This window comes from Triticum dicoccoides, chromosome 2B (assembly GCF_002162155.2).
Source record: "Triticum dicoccoides isolate Atlit2015 ecotype Zavitan chromosome 2B, WEW_v2.0, whole genome shotgun sequence".
NCBI lineage: Eukaryota > Viridiplantae > Streptophyta > Magnoliopsida > Poales > Poaceae > Triticum > Triticum dicoccoides.
This window is the reverse complement of record NC_041383.1, coordinates 754,297,300-754,306,604: the sequence shown is the minus strand read 5'-3', so window position 1 is coordinate 754,306,604 and position 9,305 is coordinate 754,297,300.

Genomic DNA, 9,305 nt, shown 5'->3' with positions numbered 1-9,305 from the left:
GAACCGCGCCGCCTTCGCGCCCCCTTGCCGGCGGCCCCGCGCCCCCGTGCTCCCCGCCGGCCGCCCGGATCCTCCCGCACCGCCGCCCGGCCTAGCCGGCGCCGCCTCCCTCCGCGCCGGCCGCGCTCGCCGACCGCCGCCCCGAAGCCCCTCGCCCGTGCCCCCGTGCCCCAAGCGCCGCCGCTCCTCCCTCCTCGCCTCGCCGGAGCCGAGCTCGCCGGAGCTCTACTCCGACCGGATCCGTCCAGGTGGGACGAGATCCACCGGGATCCGATCCAAAGAGCCCCGCTCCGTCCCGGAACGACCCCGTCCAGTTTTTCCGGAGGTGAAATTTGCCTAAGTCCCGAATTTCCGTAATTTTCATGCCATGTTCATGCCATCGTATCTCTGCATTCATAGTTCCCTTTCGTGCGTGTAATATGTCAAATTGTTCGTCTCGACGAGTACATCATTTCATTCCATTACATCATCTTCATTTGAGGTCATCTAGATGCCTGAATCATCGTTGTAAGAGTGCTTCATAATGTTTTCTGGTGTCTGTTATCACAATGAGCTCTTTGGTGGAAAGGGGGCAAGCACAGGCGCAGAGTACCGATGCATCAGGTAAAGGTTACCATTTCGGTACAACGAGACCATGACCAGCGGAGCGGCAGGATGGAGGTCACCATGGAGCCCAAGACAGCGTCATCGCCAGTGCCTTTGGCAGCCAAAGACCAACTTTAGTCAGGATAACTTGTACTAGATGTTCCCCTTCAAAATAGCCGTTGTTGGCGCCCTTCCTGCTCAATATTTGGGGAAGAGGACCAGGGCCTCTATAAATAGGAATAGCCACCCCAGTATCGGGGGCGTGGGGGAGAGAATCGAGCTCTCATCAGATCGAGAGGCGAACGAACTCACCCAAGTAGTTCTTCGCACCAGCCCAAGAACACCTCTCGCGAGGCTGTTCTTCCCCTTGTACTGTTCATCATCAGCCCCTGAGGCAATCCACCACACCACACACTGGAGTAGGGTATTACACTAAAACGGTGGCCCGTACCAGTATAAATCTTGTGTCCCCCGTGTTGTTCATTGTAGTTTAGACTCTTAGCGAGGCGTTCAGACGTGGATTGGTAGGGGAAGATCTTCACGTGCACCCCAGAGTTCGAACCTCAAGGGTCCGTCGGAAACCCACATCCGACATTTGGCGCGCCAGGTAGGGGTGCGCCGGAATCTCTCTTCCACTGTTCCGCGTTCGATCGTCCGTCGTGCTCATGGATGACGCTCGCCGAGCTCGCGCCGAGCGTCGGGCTGCTCTCGCCGCACGCGTCGCCCAGACGGCTCCCGTCGGCGGGTGTCCCCATCGTTCTCTGTCGCCTGCCGCCAACGCCGCCACCGGCCCGGCGGGGAACGAGAAGCAGGCGTCGTTGCTGCATCCCTCAGTGCGGCGGGAAGGCCGCACCGCCACCCCGTCGCTAACTCCAGCTGGTTCGTCATCGCACGCCCGTCGCACTCCCACGAACGCGCACGCCGCGTTGCTCCTGGCACATGAGCTCCTGCACTATCCTCCTGTCGACCACCTCTACGAGGAGTGGCTCGCTCGCATCACCGAGCTCGTCAGTGCCACAGGGGCTCCCCTGTGCCGTCTCTCTCACTACCTCGCCCTCCGTCCTGTGCGGGTGATGCAGCTCAGGAGGTGCCTCCTCCACCTCCTCCCCAAGAAGGCGCCCTGGTTCGAAGGCGCATGGCCCCTGGACGAGACCCACCGTGTCCAGTGCCCGTGCGACAAGAAAGGAGCTGCCAAGAAATCCCTCGCCACCAAGAAGGTGCTCGTGTGCTTCCTGCACCGACACGCCATGACTGCATCCCTGCGCCAGGATGTCAAGACCCCGCGCAGCTCCTGGCAGCAGCGCGCGGAAATCCACAGGAGCAAGCCCGCGTCAGCAGAGAGCTCCGGTGGCTACCGTAGGTTGCCGCGCCTTCACCACCGAGCTAGGTAGTGTCGCCTGGCCGGGCAATTTCAAGCCGAATCTGCCTCCTCGCTACGACGGCACTGCCGAGCCCGCGGAGTTCCTGCAGCTCTACGAGCTGGGCATCAAAGCGGCCAACAGGGACGAAAAGGTCATGGCGAACTAGTTTCCCATGGTGCTCAAGGACAGTGCCCGCACCTGGCTCCTGAACCTGCCTCCCGGCACGATCTCCTCCTGGGACAAGATGCGAACCCGCTTCATCGCCAACTCTCAGGGCACTCGCGACCATCCATCGGCCGTGGGTGACCAGCGCCACATCAAGCAGCAACCCGGAGAGACCTTGCAGAAGTACATCCAACGCTTCAACAGCGCTCGACTCAAGATTCCCAAGTTGACCGAGGAGGCCATCATCTCAGTGTTCTCCGATGGCGTCCGTGACGTCAAGATGAAGGGGGAACTGGCGATCCACGAAGATCTGTGCATGTATCTGGAGCTATTCAACCTAGCGACCAAGTGCGCAAGGGCTGAGGAGGGACGCCTCTCCCTTCTCGAGCTCCCAGCTGCTGACCCAGAAGAGAAGAAAGCCAAGGCCAAGAATGTGAAGTGCAAAGGCGCAGAGCAGAGCCGGATACGAAGCGTGAAAGGGACCAGTCGGAGACGTCCAAGGGCAGCCGGTTTTGCGTGTACCACGATCTCCACACCCACAACACCAACGAATGCCAAGACCTCAGAGCCGTGCAAGAAGGCCGTGTCGGTCGATGCCCCAAGCACAACGATCGGGGCTACGGCCCAGGCGGAGGAAGAGGTGGAGGACAATGGGACGACCATGGCCGTCGCCAAGGGTGGCATGACAGGCCCCGAAAAGTCCGCTCACAGGACCAGCCTCGCGAGGGGGCCTGGAGGGATCAGCCTCGTGAGGATCGCCCACAAGGCAACGCAGGCCTTCCTCCTCTGCCACCACTGCCAAGAAGGAATGGCGACCATCATCAGGACGAGGGTGCTGGGGACTTCTAGGAGCCGCGTGCTATCGCTTGCATCTTGGGCAGTGCCTAGGCCCCATCCTCGCAGCGCATCTTCAAGCATTTTGCTCGCTCGGTGAATGCAGTCCTTCCCCAAGCTCGAGGCCACGCGCCCTCTCAGGTGGTCCACGTGCGCCATCATATTCAACTCAGCGGATCAGCTCAAGTGCGCAGCAACAGCTGGTGTCCTCCCAATGCTCTGTTCCCTAGTCATCAGCAATGTGCAAGTTACCAGGACCCTCATAGATGGCGGCAGGACTCAATGTCATGTCCGTCGAGATGTTCAACAATCTCCAAGTGCCGTATGATCAGCTTCAGCCGACGAAGCCTTTCTCAGGAGTCCCTGATGGTTCCACTACCCCGATAGGGCAGGTCCGCCTCCCTGTCACCTTTGGACAGCGCAAGAATTACCGTACCAAGCTCATCGACTTCGACATTGCCCACATTTGCCTGCCGTACAATGCCATCCTCGGGTATCCAGCCCTGGCCAAGTTCATGGCAGTGACTCACCATGGCTACAATGTCCTCAAGATTCCAAGGAGAGGCGGAGTCATCATGGTCCCCTGTGAAGAGAAGGATGCGGCGTGCTCTCTTCAGTGTGCCTTCTAAGTCGCATCGATCGAGGACCCAGACATCAAGAGTGGAAACCTCCCCGAAGCAGCTCCCAAGAATAAGAAGACATCGCCCAGCTCAAGGCCTCAGGAGGTAGGCACCCCCCGGTGGCACCACACCAGGATCTGCGCCCATCCGAGGGGCGCCTCCCTTTGTCGCATAGGAAGGCGCGCTGGATGCCCTCCTCGGGCAAGGCTCGGGGGCTCTCTCCTGGAGGGCCACTGACCTTTCCAGGATCACGAGGGAGGTGCTCGGGCACCTATTGGAGGCGTGCCTCGCAGCACGTTTCCCTCAAGAAGGCATGAAGTAGGGAGGGCCCAACCCTCAGGAGTTCATCACCAAGGTCACTCAGGAATTGCAGGAATCGAGAGTCATGCACGGCAACCACCGCCTACCTGGCGTAGCTCCCCATAGACGCAAGGATGGCGGGCTGCACGTTTGCATCAACTACCCAGGGCTCAACCAAGTCACATCTCAGGAGCGCTTCTTGCCTTCGCGCGTGGGATGTTGTGAGGGTCCACCCCACAGCTACGTTCGCATGCCTTTTGGCCTGCCGAACGTGGCTACTGCTCATCTGCGCCTGATGAGGAGCATTCTGGAAGCTCAGGTGGCCAGGCATCGCGCGTTCCTGGAGGAGATGGAGACGGACCTTGCCGAGCCACCCGGACCTCTAGAGCCTCCCGAGGCTCAGAGTTCCGAAGGCTCGTGAGGATTGGCTTCTTCACCGCGCATTGTCAGCTACTCCAACAATTGCTCTGCAATGATATCAGGTGACATCTTTTGAGTTTCATTTCATCTGGGAGCGCCCTCAGGGCTGCATCATTCACAGGTCACGTCGGTCTGTCCCCGCGGCGTGTATCCGTTTTGCTTATGTCTTTAGCTTACCTTGTTGGGGGTGCCCCTCGGCTGCATCATCCCCAAGCCGCTCGGGCCAGACCCAGTGGCATGTGTCTTCCTGCATCTATCTAAGTTGGATCGCCTTTTCATGCTTAACCTGCCTGTGATAATCGCCTGCTCGATTGACACCTACCTTTGGAGCCGCTCGCTCTAGCATGACGCTTGTGCATGGGTCCTTCCCTGCAATGTCGACAAATCTGAGTGGTCAAGCTTTGGCCGCGGCAGCCCCGCAAGTCACTACATCACCTGGCCCTCAGTGCCTCAATCACTCCCTTGGAGCAACCAATGGCTGGCCGGCAATCGTAATGGGAGTCCATGTTTTCGTCGTGTTGGTTTACAGGGTCCACAGGGTCCACCTAAGGAATAATGTGGGTGTGTCGTGAGCTCTCTCTCTCTCTCTCTCTCTCTCCTATGCGATCTCCTTGCGCATTAAAAGGGGGGCGCCTGAGCATCGTGACTCAGGGGCTCTTACTGCCTCTCCAGCCCTCACCCCCTGGCCTTGACCCATGGCATCGCGACCTGGCATACCAGCGGCGGCTGAGCTTGCTCGAGGGCCGGGACCTGAGGACGTAGAGCATGACGGAAAGTGCACGGAAGAGGAGAGAAGCTCACGCGGGCCTGACCCAGCGACATCCCAGCTACCGACACGCAGGTCCGGCACCTCGTTAAGGAACGACTCCAAGCTCCCGAGATAAGTCACACTCCTGGAAAAGCTAAATCAATGCGACACCAAACCCTCACCTAATGCGGCTGTATCACGGCAATGTTGCCTTCCTTTCTCGCCCAGCGGAGGCTGCTTGAGCGCTAAAGGGGACCTCCTGAGCATCGCGCCTCAGGGGCTCTGACTGGATCTCGGGCCTCTCACCTCCTGGCCTTGACCACGGCATCGCGATCTGGCATACCAGTGACAGCTGAAGCCTGCCTGGGGTCCTGGACTTGTCAGCATAGAGCACCAAGCCCCCGCGAGGTTAGAAAGGGGGAACCGAGCCGAGACAGGACAAGCATCTCGTACCACTTCATAATCAGGATGATATAAACAAAAGATATAGCAGGCGGTTTACATGCCCCACGGGGTGTTTTCTTGATTCCTCGTAGGGAACAAAAGGTGCTAACCCTAAGGGGCGCTAACTATGTGTGCCTCCATGGTCGATTCCATCATCAATAGTGGGCCCCCAAGCGCCAGCGCCAACCCCATCCAGATCAGCCGCGCCGGCGGCCCGATGCGGCTGCTCTACTCCGAGCACGACACGAGCTCGGGGGCTCGTAGCTGTCGTCGCTCTTCTTCGGAGTCACGAGAAGCTCGGGAGAATCGCTGGACCCTCTGGCGTCTCCGCTGCTGCCAGAGGAGCTGCCAAGGAAGCGAGCGGCGGGCCCAGCCCTCGCCACTTCGATGCCCCGTCCGCCTTCCCTGGGGCAGCACTCCAGTCGGTGTCCTTCTGCGTCAAAGACCTTGAAGAACATCAAGGAGGCACCATCGTATTCGAAATGAATCACGAGGGCACCTCCTGTTCGGCAGACCCGGGCGATCTCGCCCCAGCCCCGGGTCATGTAGACCTTGCCCGGAGCGACAACCTCAACCTCCGCTCCGGTCGCAGGGGTACTGCAGTCGGCGTGCTACAGCCAGAGCTCAAGAGGCCCCCTTGGCGGCATCTCGAAGACGAAAGAGGGAGGAAGGCAAATCCAGGAGCTTGGAGGCATGGCGGCGTGAAGCACGAGCTCACGAGAGGAGCCCTCAGTGTGGACTCCAGGGGCGACGACGTGCACCGCCGTGATTCGTGGAAGTCGTCGGTGGCGCAGGCGGTGCCGCTCGGCGTCTTCTTCTCTAGGGCTCAGAGCCAGGCATACAAAGGTAGCGGGAACCCAGGCAGTGGCCGCTCGTACCAAGGCCTCGACACCTCCTACCGAGCGACCTCGTCACGGAGGCCGGGAACCGGCCGCTTCTTCGGTGGAAGAGGGCCGGGGCCTTCTTGGGGGGCCTTCCCTTTCTCCTCGCCTGAGAACCGGTGGGTCGGCGCCATCGGCATGAAGATGAAGGAGGAGCGAGGAAGAACGAGCAAAGCAAGAAGAGATGGACTGCGGAGGCTCATGCCCATCCGTACTTATAGTCCAGAGAAGGCCAACCGTCGGCCTCCACGATCGGAGGTAATCATGACTCATTTTTGCATGCAGGGACTTGTCAAGTCGGGCAGTTGCCAAGGCAGCATGGGGAAGCAGAGACACCCACGTCCAATCAACCGCCACGTGGCGCCCAAGGCCGCAGGCTGTTGGGGCCCATGGCGCTCCGCACTTGCCCCTTCGCTTCTCTGCTAAGCCAAGTCCGAGCGCGCCTTGGGCCTGGGGGCTACTGTCGGTGTTCTGGGAACGGGGGTCCCCAGACTTGCCTGCCTGCGGCCTGCGGCGTGGCTCAAGTGGTGGCCCAGTACGGCCCATCTTCATCAACGCAAGCTCAAGACCCTCGTGAGGGGCCAAGCCTCGCAGGGTGGACAACGCAAGGCTTCCTTAGGAGCGGCCTCGCCAGGCAGGCTTGAGAGGAGGCAGAGAGATCAAGGCAAGGGTGCCTCGCGAGGTGCCCGTGATGCAAGCCATGATGATCAAGACCAGGCGGGCACCAGGCGGGCGCCGTCCTGTGCAGTGTCCTTGTTTCCTCTTTGGTGGAAAGGGGGCAAGCACAGGCGCGGAGTACCGAGGCATCATGCAAAGGTTACCATTTCGGTGCAACGAGACCAAGACCAGCGGAGCGGCAGGATGGAGGTCACCTTGGGGCCCAAGACGGTGTTATCGTCAGTTCCTTTGGCAACCGAAGACCAACTTTAGTTAGGATAACTTGTACTAGATGTTCCCCTTCAAAATGGCCATTGTTGGCGCCCTTCCCGCTCAATATTTCGGGAAGAGGACCAGGGCCACTATAAATAGGAATAGCCACCCCAGTATCGGGGGGAGAGAATCGAGCTCTCATCATATCGAGAGGCGAACGAACTCACCCAAGTAGTTCTTCGCACCAGCCCAAGAACACCTCTCGCGAGGCTGTTCTTCCCCTTGTACTATTCATCATCAGCCTCTGAGGCAATCCACTGCACCACACACTGGAGTAGGGTATTACACCACAACAGTGGCCCGAACCAGTATAAATCTTATGTCCCCCGTGTTGTTCATCGTAGTTAAGACTCTTAGCGAGGCGTTCGGACGTGGATTGGTAGGGGAAGATCTTCGCGCGCACCCCAGAGTTTAAACCTCAAGGGTCTGCCGGAACCCCACATCTGACAGTTTAGTCCATAGGGGAGAATCACAATCAAAATCATACATGCTAGAGTTCTAGGGTTTTAGCCATTACGATCTCGTGGTAGATCAACTCTTGTAATACTCATATTCATCAAGATCAATCAAGCAGGAAGTAGGGTATTACCTCCATAGAGAGGGCCCAAACCTGGGTAAATATCATGTTCCCCGCCTCATGTTACCATCAGCCTTAGACGCACAGTGCGAGACCCCCTACCCGAGATCCGCCGGTTTTGACACCGACAAGGAGTTCATCAAGAACGGACCTGTGTCCCGTAAAGGGTTTGTTTTTTCTACCGACAGACTTATTTGTGGCAAAGCCACCATTCATAATTCTTTCATACGTGTCACTCTTGATTCATTGCACATCCCGGTACACCGCCAGAGGCATTCACATAGAGTCATATTTTTTTCTAAGCATTAAGTTGTAATTTTTCGAGTTGTAAGTAAATAGAAGTGTGATGATCAACAACTCCATCCAATCCTTCCTTCTAAGTTCTTTTCATTCTATTTCAATTCTTTACGGAGGTTTTGTGTCATGTCTTCATCAAGTATCATTCCATCCTCTCAAGCTCGTGTTCTATTCCTCCATGTTTTAGCCGGAGTGCTGCCTAAATCCTTTTCAGTCTTATTCGTTTCTTATCTCGTTCTAACCGGAGTGGTTTCAGAGTCTATTTTATTCCGTGATCTTTCGATTCTCGTCATTCTCATAGTTCCTCTCTTCTTCTCGAGTGCTCTCGATTCTTTGCTTCTTCTCTTGAGTTCTTGCTTCACCTCTTCCTCTTTCTCTTCCGTCTCGGTCCTAAGATCTCAGGACGAGATCTCTTGTTAGTGGAGGAGTGTTGTAACGCCCCGAATTCGTTGTGCCAGGTGTCCGCCAGTTATCCGTCGTCATTGCCATGTCATTTGCTTGCGTGTTGCATTTTATCACGTCATCATGTGCATTGCATTGCATACGTGTTCGTCTCATGCATCCGAGCATTTTCCCCGTTGTCCGTTTTGCAATCCGACACTCCTATGTCTCCCGGCACCCCCTCTTGTCTCTTTTTGTGTGCGGGTGTTAAACTTTCTCGGAATGGCCCGAGGTTTGCCAAGCGGCCTTGGTATAGCACCGGTAGACCGCCTGTCAAGTTTCGTTCCATTTGGAGGTCGTTTGATACTCCAACGGTTAACCGCGTCGCCTGAAACCCCCTTTTCTCTTGCAGCCCAGCAACCCTCTAGATCAGCCCACTAACCCATCCTAACCCCCTCCATGCTCTCGGTCGTTCGATCATGATCGTGTGGGCGAAAACCGCACTCCATTTGGAGTCTCCTAGCTCCCTCTACCTATAAATATGCCCTCCCCTTCCTTTTTTCGCAGTCCAAACCCTAGAGCCGCTTCTCCTCGCACCGCAGGACACATCCAACCCCGTCGCCGGACATGTCCGCCGCCATCCCCGTCCAACTGGAGCACCCCACGTCACCCCGCCGGCCTCCTATCTCCCCTCCCACCGCCGCGGCCCACCCGGCCCACGGTCGGCCCGCCGCGGGCCGCGCCGGGCTCGACCGCGCCCCG